Genomic DNA, 12,500 nt, shown 5'->3' with positions numbered 1-12,500 from the left:
AGAAGGCACTCCAACCAAGAATCAAACTGGGGAACCTCTTGCTGTGAGACGGCAACCCTACTGCTGCACCACAGCACTATCATACAATACAAAAATACAGTTATATAAATTAATAAATTATAAGTTATATAAATACAGTTGCATTACTGTACATATCTTGCCTGGATAATAGTTTTCTCTTCAACTACATATAATATCCTGATGTCCGTCTTCATATCTTTATACTCATGAATTATATTTCCTAAGATCACAATCAGTCATTTTCCCAATTTATCTGTGTCTTTTTTTCTCGGCCACTGATCACTGTCACATTATACTTAACCCCTCATGCTCCCCTAGTATAGCTGCTACCTATTTCTAATCTTACTAACATCTACGTTTACTAACATGCTTCCCTAACATTTTTTTTTCTAATTTTTTATTAAAATCACCCTTTTTGACAGACTTTTTGTGGCCTCATTAGAAGGACATTAACATATCATGTCTACATCTAGTGGGTTGGGCTTTATTGGCCTGAATATACCCATAAAGATTTAATTTAAAAAGTTCTGGGCATTCAGAAGCCATATAGGTGAAACACTGACATGTCTTTAATGCATCATTTGTCTATATCATATGGATCACCACTGCAGGATGTGTAATATATTACAAAGAGAAGACTTTAACTTGGCTGAGTTTTTCTTGCAGTTTTTATCAAATCCCTCATCAGTCACACCAGGCTCTAAGGCAAATAATCATTTGCTTTCTACATTACACAGAGAAGGAGAACATGTTAGAAACTGCTAAGAGGACAAATAATTCTTTATGCTGATCTAGAAAGTAAGAATTTATCTGGATTCTTATATGATATGATTAACAAGTGCAAAACTTCAGCCTACAAATTGAATCTTTGTTACATGAATGTCCTCCTGACTTCCTTCCAGTTTAACACATGTTGCATACCAAATGCCAATTACAGAACAAATTATTCTTATCCCCTGAAGCTGGATTAAAGATTCTTTAAAGCAACTTGCAATCAGTGTTAAGTAGGAAATCTTTCCCATGGCAGTAAACTGTGAAAGTTACTCAAAAGGCTACCATTTTACAGCACAGCAGTTTGAAGTCAGCTACAGACCCATGAAAATTTGCAGCCATCTCCAGACTATACATAATTCCATCACCAGGTAGCTTGAAAATTATAAACATCATGCATGCCTCCACCCACAGCCCAGAGCACGTAACCTGAAAAGAAGTCAGCAGACAGCTGTCCTCAGTCCAATGTCAAGCAAATATGAAGCATTATAATTAGTAGCCACAGAACACTGAATATTGTTGATTTCTCAACAGCCCTGAATCAGCTTCCAGAGCAACCTCCCATCATGTTAGCTCGCCATTTCAACAGTAATTCTAGTGCCCATTGCACAACAGGTAACACACTAACTTTTGGTGCAGAAGTCTGTGAGTTTTATTCTAATACCAGGCAGATGGATTGTTGGCAGTGCGGAGTAAGGGGGTGCAGCCCTTCTGAGTGTGCTTTCCTTTAGATGAGACATTAAATCGAGGTTCCCATCTGCCTGAGTTAATGGTAACTCAGGTGAATGTAAAAGATCTAATGACACTTATCAAAAAGAGTAGGAGACCTTTATTTATATGCAACAATAACGCTTATTTACAACATATTTACAAATGATTACAAATGTACAAATACATAGATATATGGGTCTGCTTTACTTTACTGAATTAACAAAACACAAAACGCAAATCATCAAGATGAGAACATTGAAAGTTGACAAGAACAAAACTATACAGCTTTGAAATTTATAAGATCAAACTGTGAATGGAGATCTCAGTAGAGTGAGAATTTGGAAATTTACCCTTTTTCTCACTGTAGTGTGATATCAGAGTTAGTACATATAATTTTAGGGGGTATGGAGGGCACAGCATAAATAGGTAGATTTTTGTGTTATGTATTTATGCATATATATATATATATATATATATATATATATATATATATATATAAGAGAGAGAGAGATATGCTCACCGACTGCATTGGTTCTTTAATTAAACAGTGTTCCTCCATCATTTTGTGTTAGATAGCAGCATAATAATATCCCGGATGTTACGTATCACACACCCCACAACATACAAATAGATGCAGAGGGGTAGATACGGGGAGACTATTTACATAAAGAACTAACACAGTCATATATATATATATATATATATATATATATATATATATATATATATATATAAAACTCACAAAAAATCTACATTTTTTGCATTTGTCTTCAGCTTTTTTTTTTATTTAAACATTCACGACTGCCACCAGTACTGTTGGCCAACAGGGTGCTGGCGGAAATTGGGCTACTGTTGGCCAAAGGAGGAGAAGAGGCAGAAGGCATGGCCAAAGGCAGGTAAAGGCTAGGACTGTGATAGTGGGGGTTGGAACTTTGAATGTTGGCATTATGACTGGTATAGGGCGAGAGCTAGCTGATATGATGAACAGAAGAAAGATTGGTATATTGTGTGTGCAAGAGACCAGATGGAAGGGGAGCAAGGCTAGATGTAACTGAGGCAGTTTCAAATTGTTTTATCATGGTGTGGATGGGAGGAGAACTGGTGCAGGCAACATCCTGAAGGAACAGTATGCTAACAGTGTTTTGGAGGTGAAAAGAGTGTTGGATAGAGTGATGTTTATGAAGCTGGAAATTGATGGTGTAATGATGAATGTTGTTAGTGCATATGCTCCACAAGTTGGGTGTGCGATGGATGAGAAAGAAAAATTTTGGAGTGAGTTGGATGAAGTGATGATGACTGTACCCAAGGGTGAGAGACTGGTGATTGGAGCAGATTTCAATGGGCATGTTGGTGAAGGGAACAGAGGGGATGATGAAGTGATGGGTAGGTATGGTGTGAACCAAAGGAAATCAGAAGGTCAGATGGTAGTGGATTTTGCAAAAAGGATGGACATGGCTGTGTTGAATACGTATTTTAACAAGAGGGAGGAGCATAGCATGACATACAAGAGTGGAGGAAGATGCACACAGGTGGATTATATCTTATGTAGAAGGGCCAGTCCGAAGGAGATTGGAGACTGTAAAGTGGTGGCAGGGGAAAGTGTAGTTAGGCAGCATAGGATGGTGGTTTGTAGGATGACATTGGTGATCAAGAAGAGGAGGATGAGTGTGAGGGCAGCAGCAAGGATCAAATGGTGGAAATTGAAAAATGGTAATTGTGAAGTGATGTTCAGGGAAGAGTTAAGACAGGCACTGGGTGGCAGTGAAGAGTTACCGAAAAGCTGGGTAACTACAGCAGATCTAGTCAGAGAGATGAATAGAAAGGTACTTGGTGTGACATCTGGAAAGAGGAAGGAGGACAAGGAGACCTGGTGGTGGAATGAAGAAGTACAGGAGAGTATACAGAGAAAGATGTTGGCAAAGAAGAAGTGGAATTGTCAGAGAAATGAAGAAAGTAGACAAGAGTATAAGGAGATGAGGTGCATGGCAAAGAGAGAGGTGGTGAAGGCTAAGGATAAGGTGTATGACAAGTTGTATAAAAGGTTGGACACTAAGGAGGGAGAAAAGGACCTGTACCTATTGGCTAGACAAAGGGACCGAGCTAGTAAAGATGTGCAGCAGGTAAGTGTGATAAAGGACAATGAGGTAAATGTACTCACAAGCGAGAAGAGTGTGTTGATCAGATGGAAAGAGTACTTTGAGGGGCTGATGAATGAAGAGAATGAGAGGGAGAGAAGGTTGGATGATGTGCAGATAGTGAATCATGAAGTGCAGTGGATTAGCAAGGAGGAAGTAAGGATAGCTATGAAGAGGATGAAGAATGGAAAGGCTGTTGGCCCAGATGACATACCTGTGGAAGCATGGAGGTGTTTAGGTGAAATGGCAGTGGAGGTTTTAACTAGATTATTTAATAAAATCTTGGAAAGTGAGAGGATGCCTGAGGAATGGAGGAAAAGTGTTTTTGGTACTGATTTTTAAGAATAAGGGTGATGTGCAGAGCTGTAGTAACTACAGAGGGATTAAATTGATCAGTCACAGCATGAAGTTATGGGAAAGAGTAGTGGAAGCTAGGTTAAGAAGGGAGGTGATGATTAGTGATCAGCAGTATGGTTTCATGCCAGGAAAGAGCACTACAGATGCGATGTTTGCTTTGAGAGTGTTGATGGAGAAGTACAGAGAATGTCAGAAGGAGTTGCATTGTGTCTTTGTGGATTTAGAGAAAACATATGACAGGGTGCCTAGAGAGGAGTTGTGGTATTGTATGAGGAAGTCAGGAGTGTCAGAGAAGTATGTAAGAGTGGTACAGGATATGTACAAGGGTAGTGTGACAGCGGTGAGGTCTGTGGTGGGAGTGATGGATGCGTTTAAGGTGGAGGTGGGATTGCATCAAGGTTCAGCTCTGAGCCCTTTCTTATTTGTAATGGTGATGAACAGGTTGACAGATGAGATCAGACAGGAGTCTCCGTGGACTATGATGTTTGCAGATGACATTGTGATCTGTAGCGAGAGTAGGGAACAGGTGGAGGAGACCCTGGAGAGGTGGAGATATGCTCTAGAGAGAAGAGGAATGAAGGTCAGCAGTACTAAGACAGAATATATGTGTGTGAATAAGAGGTAGGATAGAGGAATGGTGAGGATGCAGGGAGTAGAGGTGGTGAAGGTGGATGAGTTTAAATACTTGGGATCAACAGTTCAGAGAAATGTTGAGTGTGGAAGAGAGGTGAAGAAGAGAGTACAGGCAGGATGTAGTGGGTGGAGAAGAGTGTCAGGAGGATTTGTGACAGATGAGTACCAGTAAGAGTGAATGGGAAGGTCTACAAGAGGGTAGTGAGACCAGGTATGTAATATGGTTTGGAGACAGTGACAGTGACAAAAAGGCAGGAGTCAGAGTTTAACTTGGCAGAGTTGAAGATGTTAAGATTTGCACTGGGTGTGACGAGGATGGGCAGGATTAGGAATAAGTATTTAAGAGGGTCAGCCCAGGTTGGAAGGTTTGGAGACAAAGCCAGAGAGGCAAGATTACGTTGGTTTGGACATGTGCTGAGGAAGGATGCAGAGTATATTGGGAAAAAGATGCTAAGGATGAAGCTGCCAGGTAACAGGAAAAGAGAAAGGCCTAAGATAAGGTTTATGGATGTGGTGAGAGAGGACATGCAGGTGGTTGCTGTGACAGAGCAAGATGCAGAGGACAGGAAGAAATGGAAACAGTTGATCTGCTGTGGCGATCCCTGACGGGAGCAGAAGAAACATTCATTCAAAATAAAAAAATCGCCAATCCCTTAAATTTTAATACATTTCATATTTTATTCAACCTGATCCTGCAACTGAATCTATATTTACTTTTCCTAATACTTTATCTAGCTCATATAAAGAAATCTCCTCTTCCAAATCCTTATTTTCTTTTTATGTTAACTTTTTTTTTACTTTCCATGTTTTTTCTACCTTCTTTTTTCTTTAAACATTTCTTGTACATATTGTTCTGCACTATTCATATTTTTCCTGACTACTTTCTATTTCACCTTTTACATTTTTTATTTAGCTCATTGCATTACCATCTTGTTTTACTAATCTCCTTCATTAACTCAGTACTTCTCTTTTTCTTGTAAGAACATCTTTGTTTATATAACACTTCTTGTATTCTTTCTTGATTTCTTTAATATAATTCATTATTTGTGTCAAAGTACTTTCTATCATAAAATTCTAAATCTTCCAAATCCATCATTATATGTTCTTTTGTATTTCTCTTTACTACTATAAATAACAAAAATAAAACATTTTTTATATTTTCCTTAAATATCATCCAACTTTCAGACCATTTAAAAATATTCTGTTAGTAATATGACCTTCCATAACTGTATTACTGTTTCCTTCTTCACTGAATACTTTTCCTGTATCCTTTTTATTCCTTTGCTTTTTTATATATTCCTTGTTTTCCTTTATCTCTACCCATATTGCAAGTGAAAAAATCCTGTTTCAATTACCTCCCCTTCTCCTATATCTTAACCTTCTTATACTATAAATTAATCTGTTTAAGTTTGATAATACCTCCTTTTGTAAGTCCATGAATTGTTGTCCTAAAGTTTTAACTTACCACATTTTATGATTTCTAGTAAATTTCATATATCATTTCCTTTCTTTTTACACTTGCCTCTTAAATACAATTAAAGTCTCCTGTTATTATAATATTTATATTTATCACTTCATAGTCTAAAATCTGATGAAAATAATCTTTCTTTCTCTTTACAATTAGTATAAGCATATAATGTTATAATTCTATATATTTGTTCTTTACATTTTAAACCTACAATGGTTAATCTTCCCATTTTTACATCTTATATCTTACCTGTATTTCTACAAAATACAGATATTCCAGAGCATCTCTCATTTCCCAAATTCCAGATTATCATTCCTCCCCATAGCTTCTCTGTTTTAATCTTTCTTCATTTCTTAAAAATCTGTTCTTTCTAATATAATTACCTCTACATCACATGTATTACATCATTCCAAAATCCCCATTCTTCTTAACATGTTCTTAATATTACTCACGTTTATAGAAAACACTCTAAAGTTTTCATTTTGCCTTTTTCTTAGATACATGATTCATAAGTTCATAGATGATTACTAGGCTGGCTGCCTTAATGGGCCATTCTAAGCCTATCCAATTTCTTTCCCAACAGTGAAAAACAAACACTGTACCTTATGTCTGTCAGTCAAACACCTTAAACATTATACCAATTCGCAACATTAGCTGTATATATTCTTTTTCATCAATTTTCTTTATTTTTTCATTTTCTCTTACCCATTTAAAGTTTCTTTTTTGTCTTTAATCCTTTTACCAATAGAATTCTCATTTTTTACTATCTTCCAATTTACGTCTTCATCACTTATTTCACAGCCTTCATCTATGTCATCTTTTTGATTATTTTTTCACATCTAATTTTTCTTCTATTTCTACTACTTCTAAAATTTCCTCTTTGTTCTTTTTCTTCTCTTTCTTTTTCCTTACTTTTATTTTCATTTTCACAATCCATCCATGAATGTCCGATTTTGTTACATGCATAACATTTCAATTCACATTCAGGAAATTCCCATTTCCTCACACATATAACATTTTCTTTTATCACAGTTACTTTTCAAATGCCGACCCCCCCCCCAAAAAAAAAAAACAAGGAAAAAAATGTTTTGGGTTGTCTCCAATATTTTACAATGTCCATCTTCCCCAAAACATTTATCATGCTTGGTATATGTATACTTTTTCTCTTTCTATTTTAACATAATATTAAAATCCTATCTGCCAGTCCATAAACCACTTTTATCATAAACTTTTGCAATGTCCAGTACTTCTTTATATAAAGTTTTTAAATGTCTTTTCAAGGTCTCTCTTTCCATCTCTGTTAGAAATTGTACATGAATTTTATTTTCTGTTTCTCTGTTAAATGATTTTATCACATAAAGATTTTATGGGTTCCAGTCTTTCTTTTTTCCTATTCCTCAATAAAATTTTCCATTGAAAAAAACAGTCTCAAATATGTCACAAAATGTTAATAAGAATAAATACTCTTATCTCATGTGCTTTTGCACCCAAAGGATCTATTACCCAAAATTTCATATTTGTCCATTTCTTTGTCTTCTTTATTTTGAATCCTTACTACATGTCATTTTCATCTGCTGCTTTCTTTTCTGGTACTCCACTTTTGCCTTCTTTTATTTTCTCTACGTATCTTTTCTTTTCCATCTCACTGCTTTTCCTCAGAATTGTCTCTTTTGTGTTTTCTCCATAATGTCCCCCCAGGAAACATCTCCTTCATTTTCCAGCTCACTCTGCATCACCATTTCTTTAAGTAAATCATCCTGCAACCCTCCTGGCTGGAGGGTTGTAATTATACTTCCATCATTTGTTGGCTCAGCTCCATAAAACAGATTTTTAAAACATCTCCTCAGAATCCAGCAGACATTCTCTGGTCTTGATATTAGATTTCTCCTCCATTTCTCTCACCACTCCATTATCTCCTCTCTCAATCTACTTCCCTGTTTGTCTGGGCTGACTCCATGCTTGAAACAGAGAAAGGAAATGCTCATGCAAAATAGGTCTCACTTGCAACAATGGTGAGTAGGAGATTTATTGAGATATACATTACATATTATTTACATATTTACATATTTGCATTACTTGCATCTATTTACAAATCTAAATACATTATAAACTTCAATTTAAGCATTCCCTCCCCACTCTTTTATCCACAACCAAAACATTATTTTCTCTGAAATGTTTGTCAAATACCATTGTGCATTGCATTTAATTTCATTTAGTTTTTCATTCTGTATAGTCCATAAAACATAAAATATTATTCTGTCCATTTTATTCACTTCTTCCTGTCTCCGTGCACCATAATAACCAGATTATATTATGTCCATATTTACTTGTTCAAATTTTAACAAACTTTAAACCTTATTATGTTTACATATTTCTTTCACAAATTATTAACTCTTTCACATTTCAAAAACACATGTTCCTTTGTCTCAGACGCTCCTCATCCACATTTATTACATATTCTAGCTTGCTTTTTTAATATGGTATAATTGCCTTAACTGGCAATTTTCTAATAGACAATCTCCATAAAAATCATTGCATGCTTTAATCTTTTTATAGTTATTATATCTCATCATTGTGGCTTTTTTCTTATCTATTTCTAAATTATTCCATGGATCAATGCAATAAAATGCTTTCATAATATTTAAGTACCATTCCTTGCTATTTTTCTCACATATATTCTTTTTTTTTATTTTCCATAACACAATTTTGTTTTGATACTCTCTCATTTCTTCATTCAAAATGCTTTTACTTCTTGTATTTGTATTTATAATATAGTATCATTTCTATCAAGTTTTTATTTTGCTTCATAATTCCTTTTAATACGTTATATAAAATTAAAGATGCTGCATGTACTATTGGGTTTATTAAACCCAAGTCTCTTTGCTCTTCTTTCATATATATAATCCCTCTCTTGACTGGATTCAGTCAAGGGCATCATATAAAAGAAAATATAATCATTAGTTCCTTTTCATACTTAATAGGAATCATATAGATGTTAGCAACATAAGCAAATTTTCCTATTACCATGGTGTTCAACAAATGTTTTTTTCTATATCAAAATCTGCATGATTTCCAAAAAAATAGTGATATCCTTTACTTTTTTGAGTACATTACCCCATTGTTGTTGCCTGTATTCATTCCTTTCAAATAGTATTCCCAATATATCTATATATATTTTTCATTGAATAACCTCCTATCATACCTTCAAAATCAAATCCTTTACTTTTCTCATTATTTATACTTAAAATGATATTTTAAACTTTATACTTAATTTTTTCATTTACTTTTCCCATCCATACTTTGTTTTTAACAATTAATACAATACCATCTGCATAATTATACATTATTGGCAACTGTACTTCCTTCATCATTTTGTATCCACCACTACTTGACATTTTATTAATTTCTTTCATTATTACATGTATAACTAATGAGAAAATTACACTACTAGCTGGGCAGGCCTGCTTTATTCCACATTCCATTTTTATTTATTCCCCAATCCAGCCATTTACATTTAGTTTCACATAGTTCTTTTCATAAACAGATTTTATTACTTGTAATAATTTTTTTTTGCTTACATGATATGCCTGCAAAATTTTCCATAATTATATATATTGAATATTATCATAGGCTTTACTTATATCCCCTATCATTTTTATTTATGATGTCATCAACTATTTCTCTTATTATCCATAATAACTCCTGACTTCCTTTTCCTTTGCTCTGAATACATTTTGGTCATATATTTTATCCATTTTTGGTAACCTTTTCATTATTTTCATAAAAAATTAATAATCCGTATTATTCGATGTTTTAGGTCTTCAGTTTTTTATCTCCTCTTTATTTCATTTTTAAATATAAATTTAAAACACCTGTACATATCTCTTTCTCTTTAATTCCAGTTTCTAACCATTCATTCATAACTTCTATAAAAATTATTTTTTGAAAATCTTTCATTTATTTACACATACCATTTTCAACTCCATCCAGTCCTGTTACAGAATTCATGTTAATATATTTTACAATTTAATTTGATTCTTTCATATTTAATATTTCTTCTAAATACTCATTCTCTATTTAATTTTTCACCTTTATAAATGTGTTCTGTGTTTTCCTTTATTTTAAAAAATAATTTCAATGCGCATTCTTTAATTATTTTGTATATTCCTTCTTGTTGTCTTATTTGCTTACCTTCTTTATTTTTTAATTCTTATTATTTTTCCATCTTTTATCATTTTACTCAAATATGGTGCTACCTCTTCTTTGTTTCTTTATAAACAATATTTTTGTTTATATAACAAGTTGTTAATTTTAATTTCATTCATTTTATATATTTATCTTTCTTTTTCATAAAAATAATTTTTCTTCTCTAAGTCTCGAAATGTTTTTTTGAGTTAACATCTTATATCTCTTTTCTTTTCTTCTTTTCTTCCTTATACACTCTAGAAGCACTTTTATATTTTTCTTTAAAATTAAGCCACAAAAGAGTCCATTTCTAATAAAATTCTCTCATAGCCATATGATTTTTTCATAATCCCATAAATTCTTTTTTCTCTTTTAAACTAATTCCTTTTCATTAATTCTCTTTATTCCTTTTCCTATTCTTATATATTCGTCCTTTTCCTGTGCTTTAACCCATATAACCACATGATATGAAAATCCAGCGTACTGAATTCTTTTTTATAACTTTTAAACTATCAGATACTAAAAAATAATCCATTTCTGTCCTAATTTCCTTCTTTTTGTAGGTCCAGTGGTTATTCTCTCATACACTTAATGTTCCACTTCTCATAATTATTTTAACCATTTTAACATGACAATTGTTCTTACTATTTGCTTAAATTACAATTAAAATCACCCACCACCATAATGTCCATATTTACACAAACATATTCAAGAATATTTTAAATATCCTTTCTCTGTCTGTTTTGTTACATATGCAAATAAAGTTATAATTCTATATACAATTTTTTCCATCTTAAGTCTATTACCATAATTTGTCCTAGTTCCACTATGGTTACATCTAATATTTTAATGCTTTTTTGACATAATATACATATGACAAGCATGTTTTGTTCCCCATATTCCAATCTACAACACCATTCCAAAGTTTTTCAGTTTGTGTTCTTTCTCCTTTGTTTAATAATCTGATATCTTCAAAAACAATAATATGTGCATGTACTCCAGCACCCCACTGTAATACACTAATCTCCGCTTAATCTTTTTCATACTGTTCACATTTAAAGCTAATATTTTCAGCTTTTAAGAACAGTTAGTATAAAAAAATATTTACCCCTTTTCTTCCTTATTTTCTCTTTAACTTTTCGGCTTTTCCAGGTCAGAGGTCACCGTCTGCCAATGATTGGCATTAGATTTTTATGATGCCGAGTTGCCAGCCCGACACCCAACCTTCAGCGAAGGCATGCCCAATCACGCATGTCTTTTGGAGGCCACTCGACCACGGGGAGTCCTCATGTCCATCTTCATATCTTTATACTCATGAATTATATTTCCTAAGGTCACAATCAGTAATTCTCCCAATTTTATCTGTGTCTTTTTTTCTCAGCCACTGATCACTGTCACGTTATACTTAACTCCTCATGCTCCCCTAGTATAGCTGCTACCTATTTCTAATATTACTAACATCTACGTTTACTAACATGATTCTCTAACATTTTTTTTCTAATTTTTTATTAAAATCACCCTCTTTGACAGAATTTCTGTGGCCTCATTAGAAGGACATTAGCATACCATGTCTACAGCTAGTGGGTTTGACTTTATTGGCCTGGATATACCCATAATGATTTAATTAAAAAAGTCCTGGGCATTCAGAAGCCATATAGGTGAAACACTGGCATGTCTTTAATGCATCATTTGCCTATATCATATGGATCTCCACTGCAGTGTGTGTAATATATTACAAAGAGAAGACTAACTTGGCTGAGTTTTTCTTGCAGTTTTATCAAATCCCTCATCGGACGCACCAGGCTCTAAGGCAAATAATCATTTGCTTTCTACATTACACAGAGATGGAGAACATGTTAGAAGCTGCTAAGAGGACAAAGAATTTTTTATGCTGATCTAGAAAGTAAGAATTTATTTGGATTTGTATATGATATGATTAACAAGTGCAAAACTTCAGCCAGCATATTGAATCTTTATTACATGAATGTCCTCCTGCCTTTCTTGCAGTTTTAACACATGTTGCATACCAAATGCCAGTTACAGAACAAATTATTCTTATCCCCTGAAGCTGGATTAAAGATTCTGCAAAGCAATTTGCAATCAGTGTTAAGTAGGAAATCTTTCCCATAGCAGTAAACTGTGAAAGTTACTCAGAAGGCTACCATTTTACAGCACAGCAGTTTGAAGTCAGCTACAGACCCTTGCAAGACTATACATAA

The sequence above is a fragment of the Protopterus annectens genome, chromosome 3.part1, assembly GCF_019279795.1.
Source record: "Protopterus annectens isolate FY-2018-M chromosome 3.part1, PAN1.0, whole genome shotgun sequence".
In the NCBI taxonomy this organism is placed as follows: Eukaryota; Metazoa; Chordata; order Ceratodontiformes; family Protopteridae; genus Protopterus; species Protopterus annectens.
Note: the sequence above shows the minus strand (reverse complement) of the source record.